Source organism: Aegilops tauschii, chromosome 7 (assembly GCF_002575655.3).
Source record: "Aegilops tauschii subsp. strangulata cultivar AL8/78 chromosome 7, Aet v6.0, whole genome shotgun sequence".
Taxonomy (NCBI): domain Eukaryota; kingdom Viridiplantae; phylum Streptophyta; class Magnoliopsida; order Poales; family Poaceae; genus Aegilops; species Aegilops tauschii.
This window is the reverse complement of record NC_053041.3, coordinates 116,992,897-117,010,720: the sequence shown is the minus strand read 5'-3', so window position 1 is coordinate 117,010,720 and position 17,824 is coordinate 116,992,897.

The following is a 17,824-nucleotide window of genomic DNA, read 5'->3' as shown; positions in this document are numbered from 1 at the left end:
AACTCCCGTTTGCCGGAGGAACACTTTGTGTGTTACCAAATGTCACAACGTAAATGGGTGATTATAAAGGTGCTCTACAGGTGTCTCCAAAGGTACTTGTTGGGTTGGCGTATTTCGAGATTAGGATTTGTCACTCCGATTGTCGGAGAGGTATCTCTGGGCCCACTCGGTAATGCACATCACTATAAGCCTTGCAAGCATTGTGACTAATAAGTTAGTTGCGGGATGATGTGTTACGGAACGAGTAAAGAGACTTGCCGGTAACGAGATTGAACTAGGTATCGAGATACCGACGATCGAATCTCGGGCAAGTAACATACTGATGACAAAGGGAACAACGTATGTTGTTATGCGGTCTGACCGATAAAGATCTTCGTAGAATATGTGGGAGCCAATATGGGCATCCAGGTCCCGCTATTGGTTATTGACCGGAGACGTGTCTCGGTCATGTCTACATAGTTCTCGAACCCGTAGGGTCCGCACGCTTAAAGTTACGATGACAGTTTTATTGTGAGTTTATGTATGTTGATGTACCGAAGGAGTTCGGAGTCCCGGATGAGATCGGGGACATGACGAGGAGTCTCGAAATGGTCGAGACGTAAAGATCGATATATTGGACGACTATATTCGGACTTCGGAAAGGTTGCGAGTGATTCGGGTATTTTTCGGAGTACCGGAGAGTTACGGGAATACATATTGGGCCTTATTGGGCCATACGGGAAAGAAGAAAAAGGGCCTCAAGGGTGGCCGCACCCCTCCCCTTGGTCTGGTCCGAATTGGACTAGGGAAGGGGGGCGCCCCCTTCCTTCCTTCTCTTTTTCCCTTCCTGTTTTCCTATTCCATATGGGAGGTGGAATCCTACTAGGACTAGGGAGTCCTAGTAGGACTCCACACTTGGTGCGCCCCCTCCTAGGGCCAGCCTCCTCCTCCCTTGCTCCTTTATATACGGGGGCAGGGGGCACCCCAGAGACACAACAATTGATCCTTGAGATCTCTTAGCCGTGTGCGGTGCCCCCCTCCACCATATTACACCTCGATAATACCGTTGCGGAGCTTAGGCGAAGCCCTGCGCCGGTGGAACATCATCATCGTCAGCACGCCATCGTGCTGACGAAACTCTCCCTCAACACTCGGCTGGATCGGAGTTCGAGGGACGTCATCGAGCTGAACGTGTGTAGAACTCGAAGGTGCCGTGCGTTCGGTACTTGGTCGGTCGGATCGTGAAGACGTACGACTACATCAACCGCGTTGTGATAACGAGGGTACGTGGACAACACTCTCCCCTCTCGTTGCTATGCATCACCATGATCTTGCGTGTGCGTAGGAATTTTTTTGAAATTACTACGTTCCCCAACAGTGGCATCCGAGCCTGGTTTTATGCGTTGATGCTATGCACGAGTAGAACACAAGTGAGTTGTGGGCGATATAAGTCATACTGCTTACCAGCATGTCATACTTTGGTTCAGCGGTATTGTGAGATGAAGCGGCCCGGACCGACATTACGCGTACGCTTACGCGAGACTGGTTTCACCGTTCGGAGCACTCGTTGCTTAAAGGTGACTGGCGGGTGTCTGTCTCTCTCACTTTAGTTGAACCGAGTGTGGCTACGCCCGGTCCTTGCGAAGGTTAAAACAACACCAACTTGACAAACTATCGTTGTGGTTTTGATGCGTAGGTAAGAACGGTTCTTGCTAAGCCCGTAGCAGCCACGTAAAACTTGCAACAACAAAGTAGAGGACGTCTAACTTGTTTTTGCAGGGCATGTTGTGATGTGATATGGTCAAGACATGATGTGATATAATGTGTTGTATGAGATGATCATGTTTTGTAACCGAGTTATCGGCAACTGGCAGGAGCCATATGGTTGTCGCTTTATTGTATGAGATGCAATCGCCATGTAATAGTTTTACTTTATCACTAAGCGGTAGCGATAGTCGTAAAAGCAATAAGTTGGCGAGACGACAACGATGCTACGATGGAGATCAAGGTGTCGCGCCGGTGACGATGGTGATCATGACGGTGCTTCGGAGATGGAGATCACAAGCACGGTGCTTCGGAGATGGAGATCACAAGCACAAGATGATGATGGCCATATCATATCACTTATATTGATTGCATGTGATGTTAATCCTTTATGCATCTTATCTTGCTTTGATTGACGGTAGCATTATAAGATGATCTCTCACTAAAATTTCAAGATAAAAGTGTTCTCCCTGAGTATGCACCGTTGCAAAAGTTCTTCGTGCTGAGACACCACGTGTTAATCGGGTGTGATAGGCTCTACGTTCAAATACAACAGGTGCAAAACAGTTGCACACGCGGAATACTCAGGTTAAACTTGACGAGCCTAGCATATACAGATATGGCCTCGGAACACAGAGACCGAAAGGTCGAGCGTGAATCATATAGTAGATATGATCAACATAGTGATGTTCACCATTGAAACTACTCCATCTCACGTGTTAATCGGACATGGTTTAGTTGCTTTGGATCACGTAATCACTTAGATGATTAGAGAGATGTCTATCTAAGTGGGAGTTCTTAAGTAATATGATTAATTGAACTTAAATTTATCATGAACTTAGTCCTGATAGTATTTTGCAAATTATGTTGTAGATCAATAGCTCGCGTTGTTGCTTCCCTGTGTTTGTTTTTGTTCCTAGAGAAAAATTATGTTGAAAGATGTTAGTAGCAAAGATGCGGATTGGATCCGTGATCTGAGGATTATCCTCATTGCTGCACAGAAAAATTATGTCCTTGATGCACCGCTAGGTGACAGACCTATTGCAGGAGCAGATGCAGACGTTATGAACGTTTGGCTAGCTCAATATGATGACTACTTGATAGTTTAGTGCACCATGCTTAACGGCTTAGAATCGGGACTTCAAAGACGTTTTGAACGTCATGGACCATATGAGATGTTCCAGGAGTTGAAGTTAATATTTCAAGCAAATACCCGAGTTGAGAGATATGAAATCTCCAACAAGTTCTATAGCAAAAAGATGGAGGAGAATTGCTCAACTAGTGAGCATGTGCTCAGATTGTCTGGGTACTACAATCGCTTGAATCAAGTGGGAGTTTATCTTCCAGATAAAATAGTGATTGACAGAATTCTCTAGTCACCATCACCAAGTTAGTAGAACTTCGTGATGAACTATGGTATGCAAGGGATGACGAAAGTAATTCCCGAGCTCTTCGTGATGCTGAAATCGACGAAGGTAGAAATCAAGAAAAACATCAAGTGTTGATGGTTGACGAGACCACTTCAAGTGTTGATGGTTGACGAGACCGCTAGTTTTAAGAAAAGGGCAAAGGGAAAAAGGGGAACTTCAAAAAGAACGGCAAGCAAGTTGCTGCTCAAGTGAAGAAGCCTAAGTCTGGTCCTAAGCCTGAGACTAAGTGCTTCTACTGCAAAGGGACTGGTCATTGGAAGTGGAACTACCCCAACTATTTGGTGGATAAGAAGGATGGCAAAGTGAACAAAGGTATATTTGATATACAGATTATTGATGTGTACTTTACTAGTGTTTATAGCAATCCCTCGGTAATTGATACTGGTTCAGTTGCTAAGAGTAGTAACTCGAAACGGGAGTTGCAGAATAAACAGAGACTAGTAAAAGTGAACAAAGGTATTTTTGATATACAGATTATTGATGTGTACTTTACTATTGTTTATAGCAACCCCTCGGTAATTGATACTGGTTCAGTTGCTAAAGAGTAGTAACTCGAAAACGGGAGTTGCAGAATAAACAGAGACTAGTAAAAGGCGAGGTGACGATGTGTGTTGGAAGTAGTTCCAAGATTGATATAATCATCATCGCACACTCCCTGTACTTTCGGGATTAGTGTTGAAACTAAATAAGTGTTATTTGGTGTTTGCGTTGAGCATGAATATGATCTGATCATGTTTATTGCAATACGGTTATTCATTTAAGTTAGAGAACAATTGTTGTTCTGTTTACATGAATAAAACCTTTATGGTCATACACACCAACGAAAATGGTTTGTTGAATCTCGATCGTAGTGATACACATATTCATAATATTGAAGCCAAAAGATGCAAAGTTAATAATGATAGTGCAACTTATCTGTGGTACTGCCGTTTAGGTCATATTGGTGTAAAGCGCATGAAGAAACTCCATACTGATGGGATTTTGGAATCACTTGATGCTTGCGAACCGTGCCTCATGGGCAAGATGACTAAAACGCCGTTCTCCGGAACTATGGAGAGAGCAACAGATTTGTTGGAAATCATACATACAGATGTATGTGGTCCGATGAATATTGAGGCTCGTAGCAGGTATCATTATTTTCTGACCTTCACAGATGATTTGAGAAGATATGGGTATATCTATTTGATGAAACACAAAGTCTGAAACATTTGAAAAGTTCAAAGAATTTCAGAGTGAAGTGGAGAATCATCGTAACAAGAAAATAAAAGTTTCTACGATATGATCGCAGAGGTAAAATATTTGAGTTACGAGTTTGGCCTTCAGTTGAAAAAATGTGAAATAGTTTCACTACTCACGCCACCTGGAACACCACAGTGTAATGGTGTGTCCGAACGTCATAACCGTATTTTATTGGATATAGTGCAATCTATGATGTCTCTTACCAATTTACCACTATCGTTTTGGGTTATGCATTAGAGACAGCTACATTCACGTTAAATAGGGCACCATCAAAATCCGTTGAGACGACGCCTTATGAACTGTGGTTTGGCAAGAAACCAAAGTTGTCGTTTCTTAAAATTTTGGGGTTGCGATGCTTATGTGAAAAAATTTCATCCTGATAAGCTCAAACCCAAATCGGAGAAATGTGTCTTCATAGGATACCCAAAGGAGACAGTTGGGTACACCTTCTATCACAGATCCGAAGGCAAGACATTCGTTGCTAAGTATGGATCCTTTCTAGAGAAGGAGTTTCTCTCGAAAGATGTGAGTGGGAGGAAAGTAGAACTTGATGAGGTAACTGTACCTGCTCCCTTATTGGATCACATAAATCTGTTCCTGTGACTTCTACACCAATTAGTGAGGAAGTTAATGATGATGATCATGTAACTTCAGATCAAGTTACTACCAAACCTCATAGGTTAACCAGAGTAAGATCCGCACCAGAGTGGTACGGTAATCCTGTTCTGGAGGTTATGTTACTAGACCATGACGAACCTACGAACTATGAAGAAGCGATGGTGAGCCCTGATTCCGCAAAATGGCTTGAGGCCGTGAAATCTGAGATGAGATCCATGTATGAGAACAAAGTGTGGACTTTGGTTGACTTGCCCGATGATCGGCAAGCAATTGAGAATAAATGGATGGTCAAGAGGAAGACGGACGCTGATAGTAGTATCACTATCTACAAAGCTAGAATTGTCGCAAAAAGGTTTTTGACAAGTTCAAGATGTTCACTACGATGAGAGTTTCTCACTCGTATCTATGCTTAAGTCTGTCCGAATCATGTTAGCAATTGCCGCATTTTATGAAATCTGGCAAAGGGATAAACAAAACTGCATTCCTTGATGGATTTATTAAAGAAGAGTTGTATATGATACAACCAGAAGGTTTTGTCAATCCTAAAGGTGCTAACAAAATATGCAAGCTCCAGCGATCCATCAATGGACTGGTGCAAGCATCTCGGAGTTGGAATATACGCTTTGATAAGTTGATCAAAGCATATAGTTGTATACAGACTTGCGGTGAAGCCTGTATTTACAAGAAAGTGAGTGGGAGCACTACAGCATTTCTGATAAGTATATGTGAATGACATATTGTTGATCGGAAATAATATAGAATTATTCTGCAAAGCATAAAGGAGTGTTTGAAAGGAGTTTTTCAAAGATAGACCTCGGTGAAGTTGCTTACATATTGAGCATCAAGATCTATAGAGATAGATGAAGACGCTTGATAAGTTTTTCAATGAGTACATATCTTAACAAGATTTTGAAGTAGTTCAAAATAGAACAGTCAAAGAAAAGAGTTCTTGCCTGTGTTACAAGGTGTGAAATTGAGTAAAGACTCAAAGCCCGACCACAGCAAAAGATAGAAAGAGAATGAAAGTCATTCCCTATGCCTTGGCCATAGGTTCTATAAAGTATGCCATGCTGTGTACCAGATCTATTATATACCCTACACTGATTTTAGCAAGGGAGTACAATAGTGATCTAGGAGTAGATCACTGGACAGCGGTCAAAATTATCCTTACTGGAATAAGGATATGTTTCTCGATTATGGAAGTGACAAAAGGCTCGTCGTAAAAGGTTACGTCGATGCAAGTTTTGACACTAATCTAGATGACTCTAAGTCTCGGTCTAGATACATATTGAAAGTGGGAGCAATTAGCTAGAGTAGCTCCATGCAGAGCATTGTAGACATAGAAATTTGCAAAATACTTACGGATCTGAATGTGACAGACCCGTTGACTAAAATTATCTTACAAGCAAAACATGATCACACCTTAGTACTCTTTGGGTGTTAATCACATAGCGATGTGAACTAGATTACTGACTCTAGTAAACCCTTTGGGTGATGGTCACATGACGATGTGAACCATGGGTGTTAATCACATGGTGATGTGAACTATTCATGTTAAATCACATGGCGAGGTGAACTAGATTATTGACTCTAGTGCAAGTGGGAGACTGAAGGAAATATGCCCTAGAGGCAATAATAAAGTTATTATTTATTTCCTTATATCATGATAAATGTTTATTATTCATGCTAGAATTGTATTAACCGAAAACATAATACATGTGTGAATACATAGACAAACAGAGCGTCACTAGTATGCCTCTACTTGACTAGCTCGTTAATCAAAGATGGTTATGTTTCCTAGCCATAGACATAAGTTGTCATTTGATTAACGAGATCACCTCATTAGGAGAATGACGTGATTGACTTGACCCATTCCGTTAGCTTAGCACCCGATCGTTTAGTATGTTGCTATTGCTTTCTTCATGACTTATACATGTTCCTCTGACTATGAGATTATGCAACTCCCGTTTACCGGAGGAACACTTTGTGTGCTACCAAACGTCACAACATAACTGGGTGATTATAAAGGTGCTCTACAGGTGTATTTCGAGATTAGGATTTGTCACTCCGATTGTCGGAGAGGTATCTCTGGCCCACTCGGTAATGCACATCACTATAAACCTTGCAAGCATTGTGACTAATAAGTTAGTTGCGGGATGATGTGTTACGGAACGAGTAAAGAGACTTGCCGGTAACGAGATTGAACTAGGTATCGAGATACCGATGATCGAATCTCGGGCAAGTAACATACTGATGACAAAGGGAACAACGTATGTTGTTATGCGGTCTGACCGATAAAGATCTTCGTAGAATATGTGGGAGCCAATATGGGCATCCAGGTCCCGCTATTGGTTATTGACCGGAGACGTGTCTCGGTCATGTCTATATAGTTCTCGAACCCGTAGGGTCCGCACGCTTAAAGTTACGATGACAGTTTTATTGTGAGTTTATGTATGTTGATGTACCGAAGGAGTTCGGAGTCCCGGATGAGATCGGGGACATGATGAGGAGTCTCGAAATGGTCGAGACGTAAAGATCGATATATTGGACGACTATATTCGGACTTCGGAAAGGTTCCGAGTGATTCGGGTATTTTTCGGAGTACCGGAGAGTTACGGGAATACGTATTGGGCCTTATTGGGCCATACGGGAAAGAAGAAAAAGGGCCTCAAGGGTGGCCGCACCCCTCCCCTTGGTCTGGTCCGAATTGGACTAGGGAAGGGGGGCGCCCCCTTCCTTCCTTCTCTTTTTCCCTTCCTGTTTTCCTATTCCATATGGGAGGTGGAATCCTACTAGGACTAGGGAGTCCTAGTAGGACTCCACACTTGGTGCGCCCCCTCCTAGGGCCAGCCTCCTCCTCCCTTGCTCCTTTATATGCGGGGGCAGGGGGGCACCCCAGAGACACAACAATTGATCCTTGAGATCTCTTAGCCGTGTGCGGTGCCCCCCTCCACATATTACACCTCGATAATACCGTTGCGGAGCTTAGGCGAAGCCCTGCGCCGGTGGAACATCATCATCATCACCACGCCGTCGTGCTGACGAAACTCTCCCTCAACACTCGGCTGGATCGGAGTTCGAGGGATGTCATCGAGCTGAACATGTGTAGAACTCGGAGGTGCCGTGCGTTCGGTACTTGATCGGTCGGATCGTGAAGACGTACGACTACATCAACCGCGTTGTGATAACGCTTCCGCTGTCGGTCTACGAGGGTACGTGGACAACACTCTCCCCTCTCGTTGCTATGCATCACCATGATCTTGCGTGTGCGTAGGATTTTTTTTGGAATTACTACGTTCCCCAACAAGTAGATGAACTCCAGCTGCGGAAAAGGCTCAAGATGTGAGTCCTTGGACTCGCCGCCATCGAGAGGGCGCGTAAGAGACAGGCCTCGCGCGTCACCTGGCTACGCGCGGGCGACGCCAAGATGGCGTTCTTCCAGGCAAAAATCAACTCGCGGCGCCAAAAAAACTTCATCCATGCCCTACACACCAGAGACTCCATTGCCACCTCCCACGACGACAAGGAGCGGATCATTCATCAGCACTTCCGATCCTCGCTGGGCACAAAACCTCCTCGCAGCCGAACCATCAACTGGGAGGCCATTCACCTGCCGTCCTTGCCGGCAGCCGGCCTCGACAACCCCTTCACCGAGGATGAGGTGTGGGCGGCGATCTGCAAATCTCCGCAAGAGAAGGCCCCGGGGCCAGACGGCTTCAATGGCACTTTCTTCCGCTCGTGCTGGTCCATCATCAAGACTGATGTCATGGCCGTCTTCCACCAATTCTACAATCTCTCAGGCGGCGACATGTCGGCGATCAACAACGCTACAATCATTCTCCTGCCAAAAAAGGACGGGGCAACGGAGATCACCCACTTCAGGCCCATCAGTTTGATCCATTCAATAACCAAGCTCATCTCCAAGGTTCTCTCGATTAGATTGGCATCAGTCATCGGCTCCATCATCTCACCGGTGCAAACGACATTCCTGAAGTCGAAGTGCATCCACGACAGCTTTCTTTTCGTACAGAACTCCATCCGCGCCCTTCACCGTCGCAAAACGCCGGGCCTGCTAGTAAAGTTAGACATAGCAAAGGCGTTCGACACCGTCTCCTGGGAATACCTGCCGGAACTGCTCCAACAACTAGGGTTTAGTGCGCGCTGGCGGGACTGGGTGGCTTGGCTGCTCGTCTCGGCTTCTTCGGCGGTCTCTCTCAACGGTTCTGTCGGCCCAAGCATCCTCCATCGCCGTGGGTTGCGCCAGGGAGACCCGCTCTCCCCATTCCTCTTCATTTTGGCCATCGACCCACTGCACCACCTCATCGCGGCGGTGGTGGACCAGCAGCTGTTGCATCGCCTCCCAGGTCGCGACCTGGCGCTTCGTGTAAGCCTCTACGCAGACGACGCAGTTATCTTCATAAACCCTAGACGAGAAGAGGTGAACTCTCTGCTGCACATCCTTAGCGATTTCGGCAAGGCAACGGGGCTCTGTATTAACCCGGCCAAATCCACGGTATCGCTGATCCGTTGCGAGAACATCAACGTCGAGGAGGTGCCACAGGGTTTTGCAGGCTCCATCGCCCCCTTCCCCATCAAATACCTTGGGTTGCCGGTCTCTACGGGACGCCTGCGCTTGGTTCACCTCCAGTTCATCATCGACAGGATCAAGGCAAGGCTTACGGGCTGGAAGGGCAAGCTGCTACCGATGGCCAGCCGCCGCGTCCTCGTCCGATGCGTGCTGAGTGCCATGCCAACCTTCGCCCTCACCGTCCTCCGTGTCCCACAGAGAATTCTGAAAGAGACCGACAAGTGTAGACGTCGTTTCCTCTGGTGCTAGGACGACGAGGTTTCAGGCGCTAGCTGCAAGGTCAACTGGCCAGCGGTCTGTGCCCCGACGGAGCAAGGAGGCCTGGGCATCCCTGACCTGCAGCGTTTTGGCAGAGCGCTGCGGCTGCGCTGGCTCTTGACTGCCTGGCACCACCCGGAGCGGCCTTGGGTGGGCACCGAGCTGCCTTGCGACGGCGCGGACAAGGCGCTCTTCGCGGCCTCTACCCGCGTTGCGATCGGCGACAGGCTCGGGCCTCTTTCTGGCTCTCTCCTTGGATCGGCTAGGGTTGCCTCTCGCAACAGTTCCCAAGGCTGTTTAGCTACTCGCGGCGCAAGAACAGATCGGTGCGGGAGGCCCTCAGCGATGACACGTGGATCCGCGACCTCGCCCACGGCAACAACCACCACCTCCTGCCGGACGTCCTCGCCCTTCATCGTCTGCTCCAGGGGACGGGCGCGCAGCTGCAGTCAGGAGTGCCGGATGATCTGACGTGGAGTAGAGCGAGCTCGGGAAAGTACACAGCGAGGTCGGCCTACCTGGCGCAGTTCCAGGGAAGAACGGCGACCCATTTCAACCGGCTGGTTTGGAAGGCCTGGGCGCCGGGCAAAATCAAAATCTTTGCCTGGTTGCTCCTCCAGGACCGGCTATGGTGCAATGACAGACTCCAAAGGCGGGGCTGGACAAACGCTTATTTCTGCCAGCTCTGCGTCAGAAACTTGGAGTCGTCGCGCCACCTCTTTTGGAGCTGCCAAGAAACCGGACATGTGTGGGCCGAGCTGGGACTGTGGCACGGCTGCTCGGCTCTCACCCCGGCCGAGAGCTGGCGCCATGACAGCTCCACCGCAATCGTGCAAGGCATCCTGGAGCAGACCCTGCACCAATGGCGAAAGGGAGTGCAGACGCTGTGCTGGCTTGCTTGCTGGGAGATTTGGCAGGAGAGAAACAACAACACCTTCAGGCAGCAACTGCCGTGCGTGGCGGGAATCATCGAGCGCATACGAGACAACATCGAGCTATGGAGAACCACAGGAGCTGCATGCTTAGAGAGCCCCTTCGGGGACCCCCCTTGAGAGATAAACCAACTCTTGTTTCTAGGGTTTATGGCCGTGTGTGGCACTCCCTAAAACCCTAAAACTTTGATCCTAGGATCCTCACCACCATTGTTGTTTCCCGTTGTTTTCTGCTATGATCAATGAAAACGCCATCAATTGCTGGATCTTTCAAAAAACAATGTTACTGTGCAGTAGCATCGCTGTCAAATATATGTGGACCTTCTATCAGTTGTATCGAAACTTGCACAAACATTTCATCCATAGAACTATACTAATAAGTAGATAATGTACTAATGATCATGGGCTATACGTTAACCCTCTGCTTTGGTGCTACGTATCAGTAAACTGAAGGTGCAGTTAGCAAGTTCCCAAGATGGCTTTAGGTTCATAATACACGCTATCTGAACTTGAGTGCAGATATGTGCTTGTAGGATTATTATCTTGTCATGCAATCACATACCTGATGCACTAAGTGCATAGGTAGGAATGGTGTCAGGAATTTGTTACTACCACTGTAATATACTGCCAAAACGTCTTATATTCAGAAGCGGGGGGTGTAGCTTATTATTCAGCAATTCATCAAGTGATCTTCGATTCAGATAATGACCATGAGCTCTCAGTTGGAACTAGTTGATTCCTCTTACTAGCAGCCATAGTCATGAATCATCTTAAAAAAGTTCATGATTTCATTCTGTGTTTTTGTTCCGCCTATGATGTGATTTAGGACTATTTGATGGGCTTATTGTTTTACTTTGCTAGTTCCAAATTACAACTGGGAACTGAAATTTTCTCCAAGTCACTGAATATATGCTTGACATGCAAAATCACTCTGTTTCAAGCGCTAACTGCAATTGAGAAAGATTTTTAACTAGATGTGATATAAATTCTCTCAGTAACTCTTGACAAATGCAAATGCAATTTTTTTCCACAATAACCTATAGTACTTCCAAGAAAATCAATGCAAGTAGTACACACGAGTGCAAAGTCACACAACTAATAAGTAGCTGTTTTCCATGCAAGATCGCCTAACTATGTTTTGGTGCACCCTCGTGCGTATATATAGATCCTTCTCATTCTAGTTTCTCGTTTTCTATGAAGTTGTGCAAGTTCTTCCCTGGCTACTTCTGCACCGATGTATATATGTTGCCTCATATGCGCCCCAGAGTTACGCCTCTTGTACTATGTTAGTTCAGTTGGTTCGGTTGCTCTCTCCAAGAGTATATAAGAGGAGGAAGCTACACTTAGTGTGGAGCTTAGCAAATGAAACCCGGGCGGCAAGTCTAGTGTGGTAGCACGTAATCCAAGCAGTAGTAGGACTGGAAGGCACTGGGAAATATAGCAGCGACCTAAAAAATATGATTTCTCATCCTATGATAGTCATCTGTGGCGACGCCACTCTCTCGCATTGAGCGGACTTCATCTAGTTTCCTACTTTGAAATGTTGAGCTACACGGAGCATACCATCATGCACGCAGGCATGATGTGGTTGTCCAGGCTGTGGTAATGATAGAAGGGGCAATCCGCCATGCCACCCGTTGGAAGGATCAATCGGCCATCCTACGTGGTGAAAGTATGAACAATTTCACATGATGTTATGACACCCTGGCTGTACATGCTCTGTTCAGCAAGAAGCTAGCAGGATTACCATGAAACAACAGCGGATAGCAAGTTTGAGCTCGACTTGAAGGATTTAGAGGCAGCAGGCTCAGGAGCCGCATCAGTTGAATGAAAGCTAGATCTACAATAGGCGTGTTTTTTCACATGCATGCTTTATTTTTATTTTGAGAATTTTACTGCATGTTCCTTAAAAACAAACGAGGCCAAAGGTGGCATACATGCAGAAACTAAGTGAGAACCCGCGAGAGTACAGGTGTCCCAGTAGAACTACAAAGAATTCCCCTCTAAAGGAGAAAATACAATCAGGTCCTACGAGAGCTTTTCTGCAAACCAACCGATGCCTGCTACCCACCGCCGCCGCCGAAAGAGCCACCGGAAGAAGACAGCGGTGTCCGCAATCCCAGAAATTGAGAACGCACCATCGCCCAAGCCAGCTTTGTGAGTCGGTGAAAATCCCCACCGCGAACATCGACCTCTTAATTTTTTGAAGCCCAACATCGACCTCTTAATTAGCTCCTAAGTACTGTGTATCTTCTACTGTTTTCGGAACTAGCACAGTGTGCTACACACTTGCGCGGGAATTGTATTTATTGCTTTTTTCTTGATAAAGTTAAATGATATTTTGGTGTAATAGAATTATTTTATGTTAAGGACCTCTGATACTAAACAAAGGAATGAAATACAATCTAATTTGATCGGGAGTGTGTAGGTTCCTTCCTTCTTTTCATACATTTTTGTTTGGAATCGTGCAAAGCTTGCAATCTCATGTTTATCATACATAATTTTTTTTTGAGAACCATACATATTTTTATTGATTGACCTGGTTTGTACATCACCTCATGGGTATTGATTCATATGTGTCTAAAGTAAAGGTCCAATTTTCATATTAGATGTGATCATTTTAAGCAGAAATAAGAGTACCGTGCACACCCATGAAACTATATCTAAATTAGAACTGTTAAACATCACAGTTCAAAAAAATAACCTAATGTATTGGATTTGACACATGGTTTGACATTGTTGTCACTAGCAGTAGAACACGACTTGAATGTGTGAGAGGGATAGCTTAGCAAGTTGGCAAGATGACTTTAGGTTCAGGATGCAGGCTATCTGAACATTAGTGCAGATCTTGGCTCAGCACACCAAATGTAAATCAGTGGATACGATGCTTGTCGGACTATAGCACCTGATGGAAGGAACTAAATCTGTTCGCAAGAACTAAACAGAGGTTATTAATTAGGTGTGATATAAGAATTCCACTGAATGACTCACAAAATTCAGTTCTCAATGTTGTTGGCGGTCTCCGAGATAGTAACAACAGACAAGTACACAAATAAGTATAGTTGTTTGCGTGCAACATTGTCGATGTTTTTGTCAATTTGCACCATTGTTTCTATGTACAGATTCTCTTCGTTCTTGCCTGCCGTTTCTTGTAACATATGTATATGCTGCCTTAAATAATCACCAGAGTTATGATGTATTGTGATTGCCTTGCCTGTTACTTACGGCAAATTTGACAAATTTGACCTATGGACGAAATCAAATCACAAAATAAACCGTCCGTGAAACTATTTCACGCGGCTGACCTTTTTGTGTGGCGCCCGACACGAAGGCGCCACACTACACTGTGCAACGCCTTACAGATAGGCACTACATGGCCAGCGTCGCACCTGTGTGATCCGAAAATTACTAAGTCAGTGTGCAGCGCCTGAGAGCTAGGCGCCACACTATACAGTGTAGCGCCTAGCTCCTAGGCGTTGCACTAGTGCAGCGCCTGAGAGCTAGGCGCCACGGGTCAATGGCGTGAAATAGTTTCACGGACAGTTCATTCTGTGATTTGATTTCGTTTATAGGTCAAATTTGTCAAATTTGCCGTTACTTACTACAGATACACATGGCGACTTGCAAAGTGGGCAAAATCCATAAATCTGACCTATGGACAAAATTATTTCACAAATTGAACTGTGTTTAAAAAAATTCACTTAGCTGACCCTTTTATGTAACGCCCGACATCTAGGCGTCACACTACACTGTGCAGCGCTTAGCTCTCAGGCGTTAAACGCCTAGCCAACGTCGCATCCCAGACTGCTCGAAAAGTGCTAAGTCAGTGTGCAACGCCTGAGAGCTAGGCGCTACACTATACAGTGTAACGCCTAGACACTAGGCCCTGCACTACTCGAATTACAACAACTGCAGCAGGTGGCAATAGTATTTGCACGAGCGAGGCGAGTCAATACCTAGGGATTCACGATGTACTTTTATATCATCAAATGGAACAGCGCAGCTGGCCAAGTTGGCTGTTTGGTGGTTAACCGTGTTGGAAATAAACCTAGCAACCCTAGCACTACTACCTAGCCACGCGCGATGCATATAAATTACTCCGTGTGTGGCTAGTAATTTATGCTCCGTACGTGTCGTCTTCCTCCCTCGGGCGTAAGCATAAACATAAAGTTGTGCTGTACAACGTACGAGATGATAGGAGTGTGAGCTGCTGCAGCTGTTGTAATTCAAGTCGTGCAGCGCCTAGTGTCTAGGCGCTACACTGGGCGTTGCATACTGACTTAGCATTTTTCGGGCAATCTAGGATGAGAGTTAGGCGCTGCACAGTATAGTGTGACGTTTAGATGTCGGGCGCTACACAAAAAGGTCAGCTGGGTGAATTTTTTTCAAACACAATTCAATTTGTGAAATAATTTTGTCCATAGGTCAGATTTGTCATTTCTGCCTGCAAAGTCAGGTTGGTATGGAGTAATTTGTGTGAAGGTTATATCACTTCGATGTTTGATCCTTGGATACACATCCTGTACAACAGTGGCCGTTCACTCAATTTAATTCTTAGATTGCTTTCTCCAAAGAGTACACAAGAGTATGTTTCGTCTAGTTGATCGATGGAGGAAACGAAGAGAAAAAATACATCAAAATACACGCTACCATATGACCAGTTAAACATTTTCAGCAAAGAAACCTGGAGGCAAGTATAGAAGTATCAAGCAGTAGCGGAACTAGGAGGCATTGGGACTGTAACAACGATGTAAGAAACACAATTCTTCTGTGCAATGGACATTCTCAGCAGCATTGCCTCCCTCAGTAGTTTCTCTCATTTCTCAACCTCCCTATAGTCGATATTGGAAAAGTTCTCCACGCCGGCGGAGTTTAGCAAAATCTAAGCAGGAGCAAAAATCAAGAGAAACCACAGGGTGGCTCTAATTTCAACGGCAAAATAAAGAGTAACTATAATTCAACCGACTTAGAAAGAATTAATTAGTAAACGGTATTAATATCTGATCAAGATTATATTTGTAAAAAGTGACCATAATGTTTGACCACTTTCCTTATAAGGATGTCATTGGCCCGCGGCCTTGAGTCGACGACCTGCCCGACACTCTGGAAGTAAACTTTGGATGGTTATAATTTTGAGTGAATTTCACTTTCAGCCCATGATTGTACATTTGTAACAATTTTTCACCATTTAAAATTCTTGTCACATTTTACCCGCTACTTGTTGCACCCGGACACATTTTATTTCTTTAGGGCTTGATCTTTTTAGTGTGAATTAGGACTTTATTGGTTTAGAGAGGTTTGAAATGGATTGGCAGGGTTTGGAGGACAACACAATTTAGTTCCTAATCACCTCCTCTAATACAAACAAGACATTTTGATATTTTGATATTTTGACAAGTTGAGCCCACATGTCAGGCAAATATGGCTGATGACTAGGTACCAAATAGAAAGCTTAGAAATCGTGATAATTCCAATGTGACACCGAACCCACCATAGCTACACACTACTGCAGAACCCCTCCTAGGATGGGACAATAATTCCCATCAATGGCCGGTTTCGAAGCTCGTAACTAGGGTTTAGTCAGTGGAGATTAACGGTCCACCTCCATAGAAGCCATAGGCCGGGCCCACTGGCCCACACCCGTGTTGTGCTACACCAGACTTCTTCGTCATAGTACCAAAGATGTTGTAGGAGTGGCCGCCGTCGTATCCCCGCATCCTACTAACTGGCCGGCGCTGTCGTCCAGGAAGTAGACATTGGAGAAGGAAGCCATCGCATGGGCTGCACCATCGCTCGTCACACCACATGCACCAGGCATTTTGCTCTCGGCCGACCCACCTCGGCTCATGGTGGCATGCACTATCACAACTCACAATCACACGCATGATCGTGGCCACAACCACATGCATGCCTGTGTCAACCACGGCGACTAGGACATGTCTGTTGGGGAACATAGTACTTCAAAAAATTTCTTACGATCACGCAAGATCTATCTAGGAGAAGCATAGCAACGAGCGGGGAGAGTGTGTCCACGTACCCTCGTAGACCGAAAGTGGAAGCGTTTAGTAACGCGGTTGATGTAGTCGAACGTCTTCGCGATCCAACCGATCAAGTACCGAACGCACGGCACCTCCGCGATCTGCACACGTTCAGCTCGGTGACGTCCCACGAACTCTAGATCCAGCTGAGGTCGAGGGAGAGTTTCGTCAGCACGACGGCGTGTTGACGGTGATGATGAAGTTACCGACGCAGGGCTTCGCCTAAGCACTACGACAATATGACCGAGGTGGAAATCTGTGGAGGGGGGCACCGCACACGGCTAAGAAATCAACTTGTGTGTCTATGGGGTGCCCCCTCCCCCGTATATAAAGGAGTGGAGGAGGGCGCCGGCCGGCCTCATAGGGCGCCCCCTGGGGGGGATCCTACTCCTACTAGGAGTAGGTTCCCCCCTTTCCTAGTCCAACTAGGAGGGGAAGGAAGGGGAAGAGGGAGAGAAGGAAAGGGGGGCCGGCCCCCCTCCCCAATTCGGACTGGGCTTGGGGGCACGCCCCTCCACTTGGCCGCCTCCTCCTCTCTTCCACTATGGCCCATGAAGGTCTATTAACCCCCCCGGGGGGTTCCGGTAACCCCCCGTACTCCGGAAAATGCCCGAACCTATCCGAAACCTTTTCGGTGTCCAAACATAACCTTCCAATATATCAATCTTCATGTCTCGACCATTTTGAGACTCCTCGTCATGTCCGTGATCACATCCGGGACTCCGAACTACCTTTGGTACATCAAAACACATAAACTCATAATACTGATCGTCATCGAACGTTAAGCATGCGGACCCTACGGGTTCGAGAACTATGTAGACATGACCGAGACTCATTTCCGGTCAATAACCAATAGCGGAACCTGGATGCTCATATTGGTTCCTACATATTCTACGAAGATCTTTATCGTTCAAACCGCATAATAACATACGTTGTTCCCTTTGTCATTGGTATGTTACTTGTCCGAGATTCGATCGT